This window comes from Coturnix japonica, chromosome 2 (assembly GCF_001577835.2).
Source record: "Coturnix japonica isolate 7356 chromosome 2, Coturnix japonica 2.1, whole genome shotgun sequence".
In the NCBI taxonomy this organism is placed as follows: Eukaryota; Metazoa; Chordata; class Aves; order Galliformes; family Phasianidae; genus Coturnix; species Coturnix japonica.
In genome coordinates this window covers 105,717,844-105,737,584 of record NC_029517.1, presented here as the reverse complement: position 1 = coordinate 105,737,584, position 19,741 = coordinate 105,717,844, and the positions used below count along the sequence as shown (strand labels likewise).

The 19,741-nt window shown below is 41.1% G+C and overlaps 1 long non-coding RNA gene across 1 annotated transcript; it reads right to left on the bottom strand.

Annotated features, from left to right (window-relative positions):
• Positions 1-15,312: 15,312 nt before the first annotated feature.
• Positions 15,313-18,953, bottom strand: LOC107310241. The gene is made up of 2 exons (XR_004306250.1): positions 16,978-18,953; positions 15,313-16,230 (listed from the first exon to the last, which is right to left on the bottom strand). It is a non-coding gene; the product is annotated as an uncharacterized LOC107310241 (long non-coding RNA).
• Positions 18,954-19,741: the final 788 nt, after the last annotated feature.

Here is a 19,741-nt window from a genome sequence, read left to right as displayed (position 1 = left end):
TATTTCTGCTCTTCATTCTAAATGCTCTATTTCCAGTTGCAGATAATATGCCTGACAGAACTGTGCAAGAAGAAAAGTCTTTGTGTTAGATTAAATGTATGAGGTTTTTTGTTGCTGTTTGTTTTCAGTACTTGCGGGGAATTACTTGCTTGGGATATTTTTTCTCCTCATTATTATATAAATATATGTTTTTGCTGTCAGTGCAGGGGGGAAATAGCTGAGGGGAGGAGGTGGGGTTAAAGTTCAATTTTAGTTTTCTGCGTCATTTGGTCTCGTTTTGAATTGTGGCCATGTGATCAGGCAGCATTCAGTGCAGCGAGATGCAGAGTGGGGGAGGCTGAACCAGTGTCAGGAAGGCTTAGAAGAGAAGTCAAGATCGTGAATTAAAATCAGATTTCATTTAATTTTCTGCTTTCTTTTCTTTTCTTTTCCTTTCTTTTCTTTCTTTCTTTCTTTTCTGTTTCTTTTCTTTCTTTATCATTTCTTTCTATTTCTTTTATACTTTCACTTTTCTTTCTTTTCTTATTCACTCTCTTCTTCTCTTTTACTCTTCTCTAAATCTTAATCTTCTCATCTAATCTCTCTTCTCTTTTTCCTCTTTCCTTTCCTTTCCTTTCTTTTCCTTTCTCTATCTCTCTTTCACTTTCCTTAATCTATTTCCTTATATACCTAATTCCTTTCCTTTCCTAATTCTTTCTTTCCTTTCCTTTCCGTTTCCTTTCCTTTCCCAATTCCTTAATTTCTTTCCTTATCCTTTCAATTCCTTTCCTTTCCTTTCCTTTCCTTTCCTTTCCTTTCCTTTCCTTTCCTTTCCTTTCCTTTTTCCTGGTTATTAATATATAATTTCAGAGACAACATGCTGTTGCTTCCTGTGGTGTGCTGAAATTTCCCATGTACAGAGTTCTGATGGGGGAAAAAAAAAAAAAAAAAAAAGAAGAAGGCCTTTTTTATTGCACAGATCAATACTGCTGCAGAGATATGTGACCACTTTCTATGTCACTAAAGAGTGCATGGTAAAGTTGTCACTCCTAAATATGTGCCCTGGTTGTAATAACAGTTTAAAGAACAAAACGATGTAAGTGTACGCAAAGCAATAGAGTTTGCCACTGATTTTATTGCTGCTGATAACTGCACAAAATGGTTGTATTTTGAGAGGAGTGGGAGTCCTGGAGATCCCACAGCTGAAGGTGCACTTCAGGAGTAAGCTGAGTAAATATGCTTATTTTGATTATCATGGGGAATGGCCAAAAGGAAGAAGCTATAAGGGGTGAGGGATACTGGATATATAATACTGAATCTTCTCCAGTTCTGCTTTGCATGCTGGCTGGGTTGATTAGATCCAGTCAGCGTTTTTCTTTTTCATGTAGTTGGAGCCCAAGATTCACAGGGCATGCAAGACTTTCTGTCTTGGATCAAAAGGCAGAGCTGCACTGCCCTTTGATTAATCTTATGATTCATGGTTTTCTAATCTGAGTGCATAAAATTAAGAATGAGGTGCTCTTGTTGCATTAGGTGCATGTTGTTCTGTTTTTAGCTCTTCAGATAGTTACTAATTAAAATATACATTCTCCTTCTTCATAAAGAAGATGGTTTCATTTTACATCGTGACTATAAAGTTTCAGAGAATAACAGCATCAGTGATCACTTTAACGGGAAAAGGTGGCATACAAATCCTACTGAAGCCTTACCAACTACACTAATATTTATCACACACTAGGCCTGAAATTGTCAGTGATCAAGGAAGCTGTCAGTTACATCCATTACATTAAGCACTGGTTCTAAGAGAAGGGCTGGAAAACCTTGAAATAGAGATAGGAACAGCACGATCTAAAGGAAGCTTTTGTGGCATGAGGAACTACCAGGTCCTCTGGTAGTTGTGCTCTGTTAAATGGCTGTTTGTGGCTCTCTTCAGACAATTTAACCTGATTTGAGTGCCAGCTTTCAGAATGACATATTTCTTTAAATTTTGGTCAGAATTCTCATGAAATATGCAGATAATGAACTACTCTGTCCCTGTGATGAATTTGGTTCCTGAAATAAATTGAGGATTATTGAGAGAATATCTCCACAGAAGGAGACTCCACAACCTCAGCCTTTCCTCACAATGGAGATGCTATCTTTGTGGCCCTCTGCTGGACTCTTTCTACAAGCTGCCTGTCTTTCTTTAACTGAGGACCCCAGAACTGAACACAGCACTTCAAATGTGGCCTCACTAGGGCAGAGTAGAGGGGAAGGAGAACCTCACTCAACCTATTGACCACACTCATTAATACCCCACCGGGTACCATTGGCCTTCTTGGACACGAGGCCACACTTCTGGCTCCCGGCCATCCTGTTTTCCACCAAAACACCCATGTCCTTCCCAGCAGAGCTCCTTTCCAGCAGGTCAGCCCTTAATCTGTTCTGATTCGTGTGGCTATTTGTACTCAGATGTAGCTCCATACTCGATCTTGTTGAGCCTTCTAAGGTTCCTTTCTGCACACCTCTACAGCCTGTCCAGATCTTGCTGAATGACAACACAGTCTTCTGGTGTGTCAGCCACTCCTCCCAGCTTTGTATCATCAGCAAAGTTGCTGAAGGTGCATTCTATCTCTTCATCCAGGCCATTGATGAAGATGTTGAATAAAATCATACTCAGTACCCACCCCTGGGGAATACAGCTTAGCTACAAGCCTCAAACTAGACTCTGCACCACTGATCGCAATCCTCTGACCTCTGACAGTCCACCAGTTCTCAATCTGCCTCACTGATCACTCATCTATCCCACATTTCCTAGGCTTATCTACGAGGATGTTATAGGAGACAATGCCAAAAGCATTGCTGAAATCAAGATAAACAACATCCACTATTCTCCCCTCATCTACCCAGCCAGCCATGGCATCACAGAAGTCTACCAAACTGGTCAAGTATTATTTCCTCTTGGTGTGCCTGTGTTGACTACTTCTGATATCTTCTTTCTCTTTCCTTGCTTGGAGATGACATCCAAAATAAGCTGTTGCATCTCAATTCAGTGTCAAGCTTGCCTAGATGATCTCTGACCAGATCTTCCTTGACCAAGAAGTAGTCTTCTTTTGCCCAGACTCTCCTTTATTTCCAGGGTCTGGGATTCCAGAGAGTGAGTCTTGGTAGAAAGACTGAAGAAAGGAAGGCATTCACTAACTGCCTCTTTGGTGTCCTTCATTATTAGGGCACCCACCTCATTCAGCAGTGGGCCCACATTTTCCCTAGTCTTCCTTTTGCTATTGATATACTTAAAGAAGCCTTTCTTGTTGTCCTTGACTTCCCTCACCAGATTTAATTCCAGGTGGGCCTTAGCTTTCTTCACTGCATCTCTGTATGCCTGACAATGTTCCTATGTCTCCCCCAAAGTGTCCAGACCCATTTTCCACATTCCGTAGACTTACTGCCAACTTTACCTGACTTTTTTACTCATAGGGATGCATCTATCTTGAACTTGAAAGTGGTGCTTAAATGTCAGCCAGCTCTCTTGGGCCCCCTTACTTTCAATGCAGTTACCCAAGGGATATCTCCAAGTAGGTCCTTGAAGAGGTCAAAGTTGGCTTTCCTGAAGTTCAGGGTTGCAGTCCTACTTATTGCCTTGTTTCTTCCATGTAAGATCCTGAACTCCACTATCTCATGGTCACTGCATCCAAGGCTGCCCCCAACCTTCACATTCCCAACCAGTCCTTCCTTGTTTGTAAGAACAAGGTCCAGCAGCACACCTCTCCTCATTGGCTCCTTTCACACCTACATCAGTAATCTCCCACGCACTGCAGAAACATTCTGGACTGTGTGTGCCTGGCAGTGTTTCTTTTTCAGTAAATATCAGGGTGATTGAAACGTTCTCCCTGCAATAATTTTTAGAAGACTGATTGTATTTTATTTAAGCATTTTCATCCTCACTGATTGTCTTTTCATGTTGTTGTTTGGTTTGGTTTCGTTTGGTTTGACTTCTTTTTTTCTGTTACCTTTTTTTTCCAGCGCCTCTTATTTTAGTATTACCTGATGTGATTAGCACCCAGTTTTGTTAATGAAGATGCTGAAAGAGGTGAAACCAGTTTCACAGACCTCCTTAAGCTTAAACACAGTTAAATAAACTTAAATAATAATCACTGTTCTAACTTTCTGATCTTTAAAGATGGCTATAGATGGCTTTCAAGACCTGAAAAACAGCTTGTAGTCACCCTTTAGGGAAGATGAAGAAGACACATTACAAACCCCCACAAAAACCTGTGAAACAGGCCCTGCTATTGCAGGAGGGCAACCTGGTTGCGTACTACAGGTGTTCCTTCAATTTTTTTTTAAGCATTTTAAATGAGATTGTACCATCAATTTCATGTAAGTCACTGGGATTTCTTTGAAGTGCGTTAGACCTGATGCTGTATCTTACTCAGAGCAATTGTTTTCTCTTCTGGCCTAATGTTTTGCAACAAAAGTCAAAGCACCTTGGCATTTCCTGTGTCAGGTTATTCGTAACATGTATCACAAGGGTAAGTAAGGGGTAATTATTCTCCAGAATGCACTTTCAGTTCTAGAAAATAGGCATCCATGTGCCTACAAGGCCTGACAGAAGACTACAAAATCTGCTTGATACAAGGATGAGGGAAAAGGAAGCTTTTAAGTAGACTTAATCATAGAGCCTTGTATATATGGGTTTGTTGTGGTGTTTGGTTTGTTTTTTAGGTCTGATCTTAACTTTCTCCACTCTATATTTCAGTATCTCTGAGCATTCTTAAGTTTTTCTGGAAAATAACCTCAAAATGAATTAGTTTTTTGTTTGTTTTTCTTTTTTCTGTAGTGGCTACCTAATACACTCAGGTACAGTCATACCTCTCAAAGACTTTAATACGCGTATCTAGATAAAATATAAAAAGCTTTGTAATGGTAGTAATAAAACTATAACTGTTATCATTTTCTAGTTTTAGAGCACCTCAATGCACTGTGGTGCTAGTACAGATAGTAACATGTTATTGTGGTGAAGTGAGAAGAGAGAACTTCCTCATTGTTGCACAGTGATACAGTTAGATGGTTAAATTTAGAGTCATCGGGCATTTCTGGTATTATTTTGGTACTTTCTGAGAGCAGTTAGTTAATATATCTGACACTGATTTGTTAGTGATTATTCTGCCAAGGGACGCGCTGGGGAGATTGTTTCTCCTTTTCATATATGGTTCGGATTTTTTCTTCAGAACCTTATCAGATGTGATGCTGTACTTTTTGTTTTTATTTTGATGGGAGGTGACTTTTATCTCCCACTCTAATACTCATCTTTTGATATTTCAGAGTATTCTGTATTTGCTCAAAATTTGCACTGAAGTCAGCTAGAATATGCACCAAGCTTTGTGAGGTTATCTATTTCCTGAAGGTACTTTCAGGCCACATTTTGGACAAATTGCCAGCTACTCTATGTGCCCCAGATTTTGTGGAAACATTGGAGGGGACCTGATTTTAGAAAGCACTGAGGACAGGAGAACAGACCACATTAAAATTTCAATTACCCTGAAATTACCAACAGCTAAATCTTGGCCGTTACTAGATTCATTTCCCTAGATAATACTGTGTACTTTGCATATAATCTAGCATAAAAATAATAAGCTTATTTTTTTCTTGTTATGCATTTGCAGTAGAAAGCATTTAATTTAAGGAATTTCAGCTGCTGTGTAATTCTTGTGGTTTACCGATTTCATAACAATTTCTACTTAATTGAAAATATGTAGACACCAGTTTTAAATTCCTCCCTCAAATGATTTTCTTGCCTGTTTATCATAATCAAATGTTTTTCACTTTGTTTTTATGGTTACCTTGGTATTCCTGTGGTGAAACTGGAGTTATGATCCTGCTACATTTCTACTCACATTCATTTACTCCTACCAAGTCTTTTACATAGGAAATCAAAATTCTTTCACTGATCTCATGAAGAGAACACGCTCTCCTGTACTGCACTCTGCTTTCTGCACAGTGATTATTTATTTATTTGTTTTTCTCTTGCTGCTGGTGGTGGCATTTATTTTTGTCATGTCTATGCAAAGTATTTAATATAGACACGATTCTTTCTTTCAATGTCATCCTTGGAGATGTGGCTTCTGGTTCAGTTTCTAATGAAATCAAACATACACGTCAGAAAACCTGTGCTCAGAAGAAAACAAATGTCTGCTCAGCGTCTCCAGATGAATTGCTTGGAGAACTGTTCTTCATTTCTTAATGGAACTGTAAGCGAATCCAAGCTACATGTTTGTTTTGGTATTTGTTTATTTTTTTCTCTTCTTTTCTTTTAATTTTTCCACTGTTATTTTGTCCATCTTGAAAGATATCTCAGCTTTCCATGTGTAGTCTGAATGTTCCTTTCCCAGCTAGCCTAAGAAAAAGATAATACTTACTTTTAAAGATCTCAAAGTCTGGGCAAGCTAAGATAGAGAGATACAATTCCACTGGCATGAAATGCTATACTACAGGCCTGTATACTCTTTTCTTCATCAGCAATGGGACTATATCATGAGTATACAGGTTTTCTTATCCATATAATTTGATGGCAGGAAATATTAAAATAAACTATAAAATAAACTATAAACTCAATTTGCAGCTTGTCTTAGGGAGGAAATTGGAATATGACTGGGTAAAATACAGATTGCAGCCTAGCATAGGAAAAAAAAAAAGAAGTGGATATGAAGAAATAGAATGATTACGTAAGGTTCTCTGTCATTTTCTTTCAGTGGCATTGAATACAATTACCTCACCATTTATCTTAGTAAATGTCGGGCTCCCAAACAAACCTACATAAACATGATTTTTTGTATCCCTTAATAAAGCTGAAAAGACTTCTCTAACTGCTTTTTGTGAAGCTTCAATGTCTTAATCTATGCAAGCAAATTAATTAAGGATTTTTAGTTCAGAGAAAACAGCTATTACTCTGTGGAAAATTCATTCCTAGAAATAGAATTAGTATTTTGTTCATTTTCCCTTTATTTATTTATTTTTGTAGAACAACGAGGGCCCAGTTTTTAAAGGTGCTGAACCTCTTCTAATTAGTTTGTAAGTGAGTTAATTGCTTATGGAAGCTGTTCTACGAAGATAGTAGGAAAGTACAAATTGGGCTGCAGGTCCAGCTCCATGTCTGGGCCCTGGAGCAGCAGTCCCACAGCTCTTGGTTTGGGCCTGTTGTCTTCTACAAAGTGCCCAAATGGAGCCCGTCAGTGCTGACTCCTCCTGGGCGTGCTGCCTGCTATCTGAAGCCATTTGGCTCCTGATAAGCTGCACTGCCCATTGGAAGCAGGTTTTTTGTTCATATGTTGCCATCATGTGGGGCTTTTTATTCCTTTTTCCCTCACATCTCTCAGATGCCCAAGGTTCAAGAGAATGGCAGTGAAAGAGCAACAGAGAGTTCTTACTAGGTATGTATTTTATTATTATGATTATCTGCACTGAACTGCTGCTTCCAGGTGCCAGTAACACAATGATTTCTATTATCATGTTTTTCTTGTGGTGGTGGGGATGGCGGAAGGCTGTGCAGCACAGGCCAGGCCCTGCCCCATATTCTCACCACCTGCACTGGGAAGCTAATGCTCCCTCCAGCCACTCTTGCCCAAGATGGTAGAGAAAGTGATTTCTCCATGAAAAAGGGAGGCTGGATTTTATTTTATTTTTTTTAATGTTCTGTGAAAGAGGAAGCAAAGAGCAAGAGAGGATCTGATGGGGGCCAGGGGAACAGCTGGGGCAAAGGGCTGTGGGCAGAAGGTGCAAGCTGCTGGAAACCAGGCAGATCTCCTGCTGCAAACCTGAACGGTGTCAGTTTATGCCTGAGCTGACCCTTCACCCCAGAGGCAAATGAGATCTCACTGTTCTGGTTGAGCAGTCCAAAGCAATCAATTTGCTTTCTGAAAGTCAAATGTCTGTATTGCTTTTACTCACCATTACAATTACACTGGAATTGTCAGTTTATGAGAGCTGGGAAAGTTTGTTTTACACAATGTTTTTCTTTTCAGTGGCTAAGAACATGCCCAACTTGGAACCCTCTACATTTGTAACCCCTCAGAATATGGGCACTTTAAATGTGAGGGCAGATTTAGGTGTAGAAAGCACATCATGCAGCTGCTTGTCAAATATCACAGATGTAACAGGCTTTTAAATAAAGTTAAAATCTTAGTCTATTTACAACATTTTAAGCCTTAAGTTTGGAGCTCCTGTACTGCAAGCTGCTTGGTTTCCATTACTCTGCTTGGAAGAACATTTTCCCTAGTGTATTATTTATACTTAAAACAGGCAATGAGCAGCAGTATCAATAGGAACATCTTGCAGTGCAGAGAGAAGAATGATATTGGCTGGGGAAAAAAAAAAAGCATAGAGTACAGCCAGGGAGAGGTTTTCATGGTCTTGTTTTAACACTTCACGAATTGTTTTGCTTCATGTAATTGATGTCAGTGCTGCAGTTCCGTCCCAATTAATGAGGAAAGGTAAGAATAGCACCCGCCATCCGTATAAAAAGGAGCTGACGCAGTGTTTTGATGCACCTGCGAGTGAACCAGTTACACCAGAACTACAAAGTTTCCTTTTCTTCGACTTTTTTTTTTTTTTTTTTTCCTAGGTGGTAGCTGCAGACATTGTGATCTGAGATAGGGTGAGGTCTCTTTCTACCTGCATTTAGAATAATACTTGCAACTACAAAACACAGTGCAGGGTTGACTCTTCATGATTTTCCTGGTGGAATCTTTCTTTCTTTTTTCCCCCCCCATTAAAAGCATGCACTATTCCAATGCAGATACTATCCTTATTGCAATCTGCACGGTATTTTGTAATGTTTTCCATATTCGTATTATTTGAGCTGTGTGAATGAGATATATCATTATGGTAGGTCTTGAGGGAATGCAGAAAGAATGGGATGTCATTGCTTCAGGTGAAGATATATTTATGTAGCTTAACTATTCAGGAAGTTCATTTATTTTTAGCAAGATACCTTTTTGCTTGCTCTGAAGTAGCAATTTAATCATGATTTGGTTATATATTAAAGGATATCTAGTATGCGCATTTCTGTGTTTAAGAAACAACTTGGTTTTCAGTTTCACCTCTATTTGCATTTGGTTTCCAGAATTTCTTACTCCATGCACCGAACAAGCATTTTGTATGTAAAGAGGAGAAATTATCTCTTGAAGTTATTCTTGTTTATTAGAATTTGATCTTCTCAGAAATATGCACAGCTTTAACTTTTCCTCCCATCGTTGCTATCACTTTGACTTCAGCACGTTTAAATCCAATGAGTACAAGTAATTACAGCTGTTGATTTTATAAATCACATTTCATGCCTATAATGTGCATATAGACACATCTCTACATACGTTGCAGGATATCACAAGTGATTAATAGAGTCAGGTAAAACTCCAAATGTTTAAATACTCTGCTTCTGAAAAATAAACAGCACTAATTAGGAATCATTCTTGCATTACTTCTTCATTCCACTGTTTCGGGTTTGCTGGCTTACTTGATTTTCTTGTTTGAGTCATGTGAATCAGGAATGCTTACTCAAAGTAGGCAAGTGTACTGCTCCTTTCTCATTCTGTCCTTGATATCTTTGGTTGTCATTTACTTTTTCTACCTTTTGACAGAGTAGTGAGAAGTGCTTTGGAAGTAAGCTCAGTTTGGCTCATAAGAATTAACAACTATTGGCTGTATCAAGGAATGTTTACATTTGTCTGTTCTTGTATGACAGCTAAACTGCAGTTTGTTTCTAAATGGTTGTATTTGCCACCTGATTTTAATAGAAATACAAATACAGGACTTTTCTAACCAAAATCATTCTACCAAAACTGACAAGCATTCATGAGTAAGGTATCAGTGTTAGCTAAGAAACAGGCACCAGGGAATTTAACATAATTTAAAGTAAGGAATGAAATAGAAAAGGGATACAAAACATTTAATAGAGTGTTTCTATTATTCTCATATAATGATAGTATATGAGTATTATACTCAGTTCTTCTAAGGGGCTTATGAACTGAAATGCATTGTGTCATAAAAGGGTTTGCACATGAGACAGTATGGCAAACCAAACTGTGTGTTCTCTATCAGCAAGTATGCTACATAACTAAATGTATTATCTTTATGAATACTGACACAATCAAAATCATATGTACTGTGCACAATTATACAGAGTTTTCTCTGGATGGTACACATGATTCATGCTACAAAACTAAGTTTTATAATGAAAGATTTTATTAAAATACTAAGGGAGAAGTAATTTCTGAATTAACAACAACAACAAAAAAGCCTTTTCTATTTGCAAACATATTTTCCTCAAAACTAGAAGCATTTTACAAGCACTGAAGTGTTGAATTTATTCATTTCTTTCATTGATAGCTTTCATTTAAACAGGGAAAAGGACGATAAGTATCTACAGATGTAAGTATGAAAAACTTGTCTTTTAAAATATATAGGTAGCAAATAAGTTCAAGTGAAGGTATGTTTGCAAGGCATGTTGTTTTATGCATGACTCTCTCCTGCAAAAACTAGCTAGAACCAGGCTCAACAGCTTTACACGGACACATTTCAATTTCTATCTCCAAATATCTTAAATAGACTCCTGATTAGCAAGGCTCTTAGGCATGCAAGCAGTCCCAATGAGTATCCCCAGCAAAGCTCAATATATTTGCCAAATCACTTACCTTAGGGTGTCTCCTGAATTTTTTGAATTGTTGCATTGTTTACCCTGCTCTAGTTTCTGCCCAGAGTGACTCAACAACAGCTAAGCAGCTGGTCGAGTAGGACACCTCTCTCTCATACTAAACCCCATAGTTGGTCAATTTCTCATTGTCCTTTTTTAGCTTGAGTTTCTGGGTGCCGAGTGGGGATGGGGTTCCTTGGTTGTTCTTTTTATTTATTTGTATCTTTATTCTTTATTTCTTTTATCCACCCAATCTCTGTCTTGTTTATAGCTTGTTACATTTGGTCAGATAAAAACTGTTCACAATAAACTTGTAGTCCTGAGCAAAATGGGATCCTGTTCAACAGCTGAACCTAATCCTTGAAGGAGGAAAATGCAGTTCCCAGTTTGAACCTATAGTTAGCTGTGTGTGACATGCTTAAAAATATATAGATGTATATATAAAACCATCTCAGTATCTTAGAAAAAAACAGTATCTTTCTCCAGCTTTGGGTGGTTTTTTTTTTTTGTTTGTTTGTTTGGTTGTTTTATTGTGATGTTTGCTTGTTTCTTACATATCACATTGTTTGGCATAAAGCTACCAGTGAGATAATACTGAGACTTTTCTGTTGAGAAAGAGTGATGTCATTATATTGACTTGTCAAAATACTGACAAAGGAGAAACTAAGGCAAGAGCTCTTATCTTTGGAAAATTCAGGCAGATCTACACACAAACTTACCCAGTGTGGCTTACTATGCTTTCATTTTATGCTTGGAGTTTAATGAAATGTACAGACACTGGTATTTAAAAGACCATCAGATTTTTTAATAATATTTTTTAGTTTTTTTTAATTTAAATATTTTATGAAGCAATAACTGGGTGAGCTCTTCAGTTGAAGTGCTATGTGCCAATATTATCTGTACTATAATATATATAAATATGTACTGAGAGACATTTTTGTGTTTGGGGACTTAGTTGGAGTACTCAGTGACATGGTTTACAATACTGGTGGTAGATGGACAGCTGGACTACATGACCTTCGAAGCTTTTCCAAACTTACTGATTCTGTGATTCTATACCTTAGAGTGGCAGATCTGACATCTGAACAAGAGTGAGCAATGTCATCTTGTTGGGGATGGGTATACTGGGATGCACAGACGCGCACTATATGCATGGCAAATGGAGTAGTATGAGGACTCAGACAAAGCAGGATGTTCCATGTCAAAAACGCTTTCTCCTTCACCACGTGGAGAAAGCCCACAGGCCCAGGGACCTGCAGAACAAGATATAAAAGGAGTGCTGAAAGGAACTGAGGTTGCTCAGACTATATATATATATATCTTACAAACATGACAGTATTTCTGCATATGGGTGAGAAACAGTAAATAAAGAGACCCTAAAAAATCAGATCTCCATACCTATGATAGATTTGAGGGTCAAGCTTAAAGTGCAGCAAAAGAAACTTCAGTAAAACTAATGGTGGGGAGAGAAGGGCAATGCAATACCTGGGAGGCTGTGATGTCTTCATCACAGGTCATTAAGAACAGGTTAGACCGACGTCTTAGCAGTGAGATAGGCATTGAGTGTCCTGCTTTCAAGGAGGGGGAGGACACAGATGACCTCCTGACCTCTTTCAGCCTCATGATCTTGTTGTTTCTTTTTTTCTGGAAAGGGAGTATATATTTAACCCACCTGGCTGCATTTAAACTAAGAGGGAATGTGATCGTTTTCTGTATAGGGATGAAATTCCTCCTCACACTTTGGCACTCTTTAATGCAAAAAATGATCAGCACTGGTTCAGCTCAGTCTGTGTCTCTCACAGAACCTTTTTCCTTCAGTGAGTTTAAGGCTGAGGCTTTGGGCAGAGGAGCATACAGAGGGTGATTGTTTTTAGAAGCCCACATCCCAGCAGATACAGCAAACATAACCACCTCTTCAAATGTGCTTTAATTCTGTAATTCAGGACCTTTATTAATTATGAGAGTCAAAATGCAAAATGGCAACCTTAGGATGTAACTAGTCTTCTGAAAAGGACAGCAAGAGATAAGAGAGAGCTTTATGCCACTCATCTTCTAAATGTTAAAGACTATAGAGGCTCTTGCAACACAGTTGTTGATTTAAACAGAGCAGGCTGAAATATTGGTAGAGCCCATTACCTCAGCTGTCAGACTGGAGTCGCCAGACAATAGTAAGATTGAGTTGGTTAAGGTATGTGTAAGTATGCGCATGGTTACACGTTGTGCTTTTCCATTCAGTGCATTTGCATCATCTTTCAAGAACCTAATCAAGCACATTTTATCTTACTGCAAGTACAAACAATTAATCCATTTCTTGGTTCCTTTCTCCTATTCAGTTTTCAGTTTTTATGGGAGTTTAACATTCAGTATTTGTTTTTGCAAATACTGTGATAATTACTACAAATGCATTTGAGAACTTAAAAGTGAAAAGATTTCCTGCTTCAGTTTTGCCTTTGCTAACCTTACCATTCCCTGATGGATGATATTTAACTTAACAACCACGTGTCATAAAAATAAATCAGTATTTCTAACAAAAAGAAAGAAATAAAAAGGAGGAGACGTGAGCATGTACTACGGTATTGTAACAACTTCAGAAATGTGAGCTATCTCATACCGATCAAGAGCTGTCTATTTGAATGCCTAGGAAGGCTGGAGCAATAGCCCTGAGACTCATTTTGATGAGATGTTGTTATTTCTGATAATTTAAAAGTGAACTCTGTTAGCTTTACTCCCTGTTACAAGAAAGGAGAAAACCTTTAGAAGTGTTTGCTATATGGTGAGCAATGTGTCTTCCCAACCTGCACCTAGAGGAATCATGTGGTAGTAGCAGCTAAAATCCATAAGTGGAAAGACTGCAGAGCCCTGGTCCACACAGATATCAGTGGGCCCCAAAAGCTGCCTAGGGATGGAGAGGATAAACGTCCAACACCTGCCAGGGAAATCTTCAACCTGTTGGTCTGTGCTCTCTGGCTCACTCTTTAGGAATGAATGTTCCCCATCCCTAATGCCTTCATCTGGTGAGTCAGATGGGGCTGATGCTAACCAGCTTTCAGGGGGCAGGCCATTAGGCTGGAATGGAGGTAGTCTCAGGAAGCTGAAAACTCCTGCCCTGCCATGTAGTCTGACAAACTCAGGGATGACAACTTTTTCTTCTAGTATATATTAGATTAAAATAAAGCCATTAAAAAACAAACCTAAAAAAAAAAACAAAAACAAAAACAAAACAAAACAAAAGCACAACAACAACACAGAAAACCACATTGGTTATTCTGTGTTTTAGGACTGGAAATCAAATGTGGAGCTGTGTTGTACCAGGCTCTTTATATTTCATTCTTTACACTTTCTGGACTTTATTTACTTTGGTTAAACGTTTGTAAGATCAACCTTGTGTTGCCTCTAAACCAAAATGTTACCTGTGGCCTCAAGTTTGGAAAGCCATTTAACTGGTTCTGTGACTAAATCACTGTCATCTCCCCATCTTCATTTCGTCTCTTTCATAATAGCATTAAGAACTGCAATACAGAGAGGCAGATCTTAAGTCTGCCGTATGAAATATGTTGCTTGTACAGACATGCTGAGTTTTTTGCCAGTTAAAAACATGCTTCACCTCCTCTCTGTTGATTGTTGTTTTTTTTTTAATGTCTTTTGCACTCTAATTACATGAGCTAATATATATACATATGTACATATATCCTGGTTTATGTGGTAAATGGCAAATGGAGAACACGGATAGATCATCCTCCGTGTGTGATCTTAGAGGATTTAGAAAGTGCATTCAACATTCAAAGATGAAGGGCCCCTTAGACTGAAAGTTGCACAATCATTATGGTTTCAAAGGAAAACATTCTGATGTGTTTGGTCAGTGATGAGAAGTAATTGTTAAATATTAGAGTAATTTTTCTGAGGACATCCAGGGGAGCAAAAGAAGGGAGTGTCTACAGGGGTTGCTAAGGTGTACATGTCAACTTGCTAATAATTGGGTGTCATTTAAGAAGTGTCAGCTCTTCCTTTGCTTAGCAAAGCATTTTATTGTCAAGGTATTGGGAAGGTTGAAAATTCAATTCAAGCACAGGAAAACAATGGAAGAAGACAGCTGAGCAGTCCTGTTGCAGTGCACAAGAAGAAATTTAGGGGCAGATTTTGTTTGATCTAGCATTTACTGTGGTCACGGTTGATACACACAGCTGAAGGAAAGGAGCACAAACAAGTGGGCTGAGTAAAAAATGTGTGAGACTTTAAGTGTGATGCAAGGATGAACATTCACCAGTATAGCAGTTGTGTTTGAGTTATACGTGTATATTTACCTCAGCTGAACATCATTTTGTCTCAGCCTGAACTACTGACAAAGTAGCATGAATGAGGCGAGTAATTTACTACTAAAAATACTTGCATAAATATTAAAATTCTAATGTTTTCCCTACACATTTAGAAATTTCCTACACAGGTAGTCAAGTGAACCCAGAATTCCTAATAGTACCTTTCTGTAAGGGGTGCTGGTTTAGCAAATTCAAAGCATTTTGTAATATGGGATTGTTCTTGACTCATTTCTTGTCTTAAAAATGTTGGAAGTTTTTCAAGGTTGCCCTATTAGAAAAAAAGGAAGAACATGAAGAAAACAACTGTGTTAACGACACATCAAAATGCAATCAAACGTTTGATTCCCCACTTACTGGATTTACAAGTTTATTATTTGAGGTGAAAAAAATTGTTGATGTCTTCAATTTTTCTAAGAGAACAATCAATCTTACTTTTAGTTCTAATTCATACACACTACTTGCCTAGGATATGTTTTTCACTGCAACATCTTAATTAAGCCAATCTATCAATGCATGAAATGCAAGTGAAGCCAAAGTCCCATTGGAGAAGTTGAGCTGGATCCTGGATTCTTTAAAAGCATTTAGTGCCACTTAAGTTAGCGTTACTTGGAGAGAGGAGATGTTGGTGAAGGGGTAAATGGAAGGACGATAATCACAGTGTTTGGAGATGGGATATGAGGTCAAAGGGGAGCTGTAGGAACCACAAGGCATACATAGCAGAACAGGGGAGCACAGCATACTTTTGGAAGGTCATGGTGACTGGAAGAAGGTAGAAGTTGCCTCTGTTTTCAAGGGGCTAGATTTGCAAAAGAAGGGGCCAGCCAGTCCGACCTTAGTCTGTGGGAGGATTAAGAAGGTGTCAGGGGACAGGAAGTAACAGCTTACAAAATGTAAATTCTGCCTGCCAACCCAACAACTTCATGCAGTGGGAAGGGTGATGAGGAGAGCACTGCATATAAATTACTTTGACTTTTCCAACGCTTTTGAGACAATCACCTCTAGGCCTCTATTAAGCACATTGCTAGGGTATGAACTAGGTAAGCAGAAGGTAAGTTGGGGAGAATCAGCTGGACCACTGGGCCCAAAGGTTGTGATCAGAATGAGCTGATCCAGTTGGTGGCCAGGATTCCCTTGATGGTATTGAGTAACACCTCTGTCAGTGACCTCAGTGACGAGTTGAAGGGCACTCTCAGCAAGTCTGTGGGTAACTCCACAATTGATCCTACTTGGAGCTGGAGGTTCAATCAGAAGGCTTTGACACGTCTCCTAACCCTGGAGAGGGTGAAGATCATGCTGTAGATTTACTTGATTTTAAAAGTCATTTTGTTTTCTTTGTGGATTTAAGTTAGTATGTGCTGGATCAACAGAAATTCAACCCATTTCATAAAGGCTATATTTAAATCAAATTGGGAATGTTAATGAGCAAGTAGGGATGTAATTCGCTATACCAACATCTGTTTTACTTATAGTCCAGGTGTCAGCAGGTGCACATAAACTTTTTTTTGTCACACACTAAAGCTGCAGATGAAGCTTCGTGAGACAGCAGCCGTACCTAAGGGGCATACCGAGTTCGAGAACATTGAACAAATTATTCATTACCTTTCAACTTATGGAAGAGCAGCTTTATGACTTACGTGAAAATCAGGCAAGAATGCTGCTGTGTATGTTAGGTGTGCTCACAGTACCCCATGTGCCAGATTTTGTAGACATATGTCATGTAGACAAGAGAAATGATTTTAAATAACAGCAACAAAACTCATTGAAAATACACAGTTAAACTGATCAAGGTAACACTATTACATTCAGATTCCCCTTTTCATTGTGTCGACTTGGGGAAAAGTAAGGTTATGGTGAAGAAATTTAACCAAGCTTCACTGAAAATTCTGGGGAATTAAAAGCTTCTCTGTGTTAAATTTCACACCAGGAAATGTTTGCAGTTCACAGTGAATAATCAAGAGAATGTGATGCAGTGAACAAAACAGGCAGAGAGGGTAAAAGTATAAATGGGAGGATGATCACCAATAGTGGAATCGTAGAACGGCTTAGCTTGGAAGGGACGCCAAGGGTCATCCAGCTCCAAATCCCTGCTGCAGGCAGAGTTGCTACCCACTAGATCAGGCATGAGATCAGGGTGCCAAGGACCCCAGCCAACCTGGCCTTGAAGATGGAGAAGGATGGATGTTAGAAGATGGTAGAAAGTATATAGTGCTCTTGGTTATAACTGGAAGAGCTTCTATTGGGATGCAAAACCAATATCGACTCAATTTAATACTGCACTGGTGGCAAAACATTAGAGGAGGCTCAGAGAAAAGCTGGAACCTTGAACAAAATCCAGCACTGAAGTGTGTTCAGCAGGTCCGTTTTCCTCTGGAAGATGATGTTTTTGCTTTAAAGGGTAGCAGTCGGGAATGACATAATTCCTGGCCTGTGCACACAACGATACTTCCAACCAGGCTTCATCGGCCTTTGATGACAACATGAATTTGCAGATGAATTAGCAGCTTGGAACAAATTTCAGAGGACTTGAACATATGTGTGCAGTTAGATCCCTTCTCTCACACAGTGTGACAAGGACGCTGCTGCATCGGGGTGGGGGCTCTGCCAGTGCCAAGCCCTGAACTTTGTGACACATGGGCTGTCTTTGTGTTTGCACCCAGCAAGGTGAAGGGCTGCTCTGGTGGGTGCAGGTAATCATTTAATGAATGCTTTCGGTTACATTAAAGGATGTGTGGGGTTGGGAAAAAAATCAAGCATTCATGTGTAAGAAAGACTGGAACTAGAATTACTTGTGCAATTCTAAATTGGTCTGCTTATGGTTATAATATCAAAGACGTTGCCTTATTTTTTCCAGCAGACCACTGTCTCATTTAGCATGGGAAAATGAACGGATCATGACCGCGAGGTAAATAAGATTATTGCCTGTATAGCTGTTAGTTTATTTGCTACAGAAATTCGCACAGATATAACTAATGAGACCAGAGGAAAAGCTCCGTCCCTTTGCCCCGGGGTTTTTTCCACATACAAGCTGCTCTCCTTTGCCATGTTATTTCAAGGTAACATTAGGATTTCTCCGCACTTCTGAGTGGCCTTTCTGACTCCTGGCTGCTGCCCATGGCCACCCTCCCCAAGTTCTTTCTCCAGAATAGAAGAAGTTTTTAATGATTTGGTTGGAAAGACTTTCTTGAATGTGGTAGTGAGGAAAGAGTGGTGTAGAAGGTTTAAGTTCGATTTGTTCTGAGGAACACCTGAGCTATTACTGCTCAATGAAAGAAAAAGAAAACAGTAAAACAGTCTTGAGTCACACAAGCGTATGAGAAACCAGAGCCACAGCATGGAGAGAAGTAACCATCTGAAGTGCAAAGGTTATTGTCAGGCAGTACCAGACAAACAGCGCTCACCACACCAGCAGTGACAATGTGTAACCCCTGGATGACCACCAAGCACTTCGGGCTGCACATCCCTCAGCAATAACAATTGTTACCACTGTGAGTGCAGCTTGTAAAAACACAAAGCCCTTCTGCCAAGGTGGGATTTCTGCACCACGGCATTCACGCAGACTTGAAGGGCAATGGTCAACAGTCACCCTTCAGCCCTTAACAATCTTTAACTCTCCTATTCAGGCCCTACACACGGAATAGGCTGCATCTTCATCTCGCAGTCGTGCGAGGCACAGCTGATGCCGTGCATCTGTGCAGCGGTGTCACGCGGCGTTTTCTTTTCTCTTTTCTCTTTTCCAGGGGCAGAGGGATGCGGTAAGGCTGCCCTCGCGCTTGGCTGAACCTGGGCCACTGACACTCACCCTGGGGCAGAGAAGGGGCCGCACTTAAAGTCTCTCCCGCTGAGGACGAAGGACTTTTTTTCCTCTCCCCTCCTTCACCCTCCGGAGCGCGGGCGGCTGCCATTGTCCGCGGGCGCCGAGCTGGGCAGCGCCGCGGGAGCACCGGCCCGGCCCCTAGAGCTGAGCCCGGCCACAGCCGCCACCGCCGTGCCCGGGGGCAGAGGGTGTGCCGTGTGCCTTGTGCCTTGTGCCTCCCCCCGCCCGGCCCTCCTCCGGGCAGAAGGGGAGGAGGAGGAGGAGGAGGAGGGCGAGCGGTGGGAGGGTCTCCATTGAAATAAACAAGCAGGCAGTTATTAAAACGGGAACATGGCGGCCGCAGCCCCAGCTTCAGCTTCATCTTACAAAGCGAAGGTCAGCGCCGGCGGCGGCCGCGGCGGGAGGCGACACTGACCCCGGTAACGGCTCCCGCGCGCCCCCTCGGCCCCGCCACGGCGGGGGGTGTGCCCGGCCCCGGCCCCTGCCCGCCGGGAGCGGAGAGCGGCGGCGTTGGCGGGCGGCAGCGCGGCCGCGCCGGGGCGGCTTCCCCCGCTCCTGGGGGTGGAGGTGGGGGTTGAAGCGAAGCCGGGCACCGCGGGGCCGCCCCTCGCCGGGCACCGCGCTCAGGCTGCGGGTGGACTTCCCCGGGACGGCCCCGCCGCCCGGCCGGGGTTGAGGTGGGGGGGGACCGGTCGGGGCCGCCGGGGGAGGACGGGGCACAGCTGCGGGGAGGGGATGGTTGGGAAACTTGCGGGAGGCTCCGCGTCCGCCGACAAAAGGGGCGATCCGGGAGCAGGGCGGTGCTCGCCCCTTCCCCGTGTGACACCGGTGCGACGCCGCGGCCGCCCCGCTCCGTTCCGCGGGGAAGGCGGGGGCACAGCGGGCAACTTCTGTAACTTTGTGCGCGGGGGCTGCGCCTGCGTGTGCCGCTCCGGGCCGGGCCGAACCGCGGGGGCGGGCGGTGGGGCG